We start from the raw sequence: 1,588 nt of genomic DNA, 5'->3' as shown, positions 1-1,588 counted from the left end.
ATAGTTTTACATAAATTGTGCTAAAATTCTGCATGGTAGTAGCTGAGCATTGGTGGGAAAAGCTAACCAAAAGTTAGCTTCGCTAACACATAATCCACTAACTACACGTATACCTTTGCTAACACTAACTGGCTAAACATATATTTTTAAAAATAGCAGGAGCTAACGCTAAACTGCTAAACAAATAAAAAGACAACATTAGTTGAAGCTAACTCTAAACAGCTAAACAAATAAAGAAATAGTGGATGCTATCACTAACAGCTAATTGCTAACCACCAAAAAGACTGTCATTCAGTCTTTGTCTCCTTCAGCTGCAGACTGGTGGGACTGACACAAACCTGTTGATGCTAGCTTGCTAGTTAGCTGTTAGCAGACAAAGTTGGCAAAACCTAATTTAGCAGAAGCTAACTTGTCTGCTAACAGTTATCAAAGTTGTTGTAAAAGCTAATCGGCTAAATTAAAAATGATTACCCTTAATTTACACTACATGCTGTTCCTCTCCCGTCTGACCTCTGCAGCAAATACTCAACCATTTTAATCAACYAGAGTATTTACACTGGCTGCGATGAGTGAATGCAGATCTGCCAAAATTACATCTGAGCCTGTTTTAGCCAGACAACAGAGCTGCGCTGGAGTCAGTCTACAAAGATCACATCAGACCAACAGGAAAAGGAACAAGCACATCTATATTTTTAAAATATTTTTAAAAAGGCAGACTAATTTTGTTGAATTTCCAGCTATATTTAAAAATATGTGAATATATTTCTACACAAATGCTGTCAAAATGTATTGTTCTGTTTAGGAAGCTGGTGGTAATAAAGTGCAGAATATGTATACACACGATACACGTGGATTTTATTTTAAAATCAGAAGTTTCCACATTTATCACTGGATTTATTATATGATCTCACATTTCCTGCACACGCTTCTGGGACCTCCTCTGTGCTTCGCACCAGAGCAGAGCAGACGCTGTATAAACTGAGGCGCAAACGAACGGTGGCAAATTGTGCTGCACTGCGGAACCACATGTAGTGTAAATTAGAGATTAGCTTTTAGCTGATTAGCAGATCTGTGAGCATCACTGTACTTGAGAATCATTCTGAACACACATTGTAATGAATACTCGTGAGAACATCCCTGTTTGTCTTAGCAAAATATCTGAAGGAGTGGGCAGATTTCATTGAAACAACACAAAAATCAATACTGTATCAGCTTCACAATGGTTGAGCTCAGAGGGTTAAGATATGTGCATGATGTTATAGTTTTCACCAAAATGGCTATAAAACTGTGAAGAGTGGTGGGCAGTATGCTTTTGATTGATTTTTAATTACATTTTTTATTTTTTAAGGGAGCAAAAATAAACGCCTAAATATTTGTTCTATCTGAGGAAGTTTTAAACAGTTTCTACTCCGTAATTATCTGGCACAGAGTCAGTACGGTGCTGTTAAAAGTAGAAAAGCCGTGGAGCTGCGGTTCAGTCTGCTGTCTGTGCGCGCACACACACACACACACACACACACACACACACACACACACCAAGACCCACGCAACTGACTGCAGACAGACATAAATGCATCCACAGATGGTG

This window comes from Austrofundulus limnaeus, unplaced genomic scaffold (genome assembly GCF_001266775.1).
Source record: "Austrofundulus limnaeus strain Quisiro unplaced genomic scaffold, Austrofundulus_limnaeus-1.0 Scaffold636, whole genome shotgun sequence".
NCBI lineage: Eukaryota > Metazoa > Chordata > Actinopteri > Cyprinodontiformes > Rivulidae > Austrofundulus > Austrofundulus limnaeus.
The sequence above is the reverse complement of the archived record's forward strand: the minus strand, read 5'-3'. Positions refer to the sequence as shown.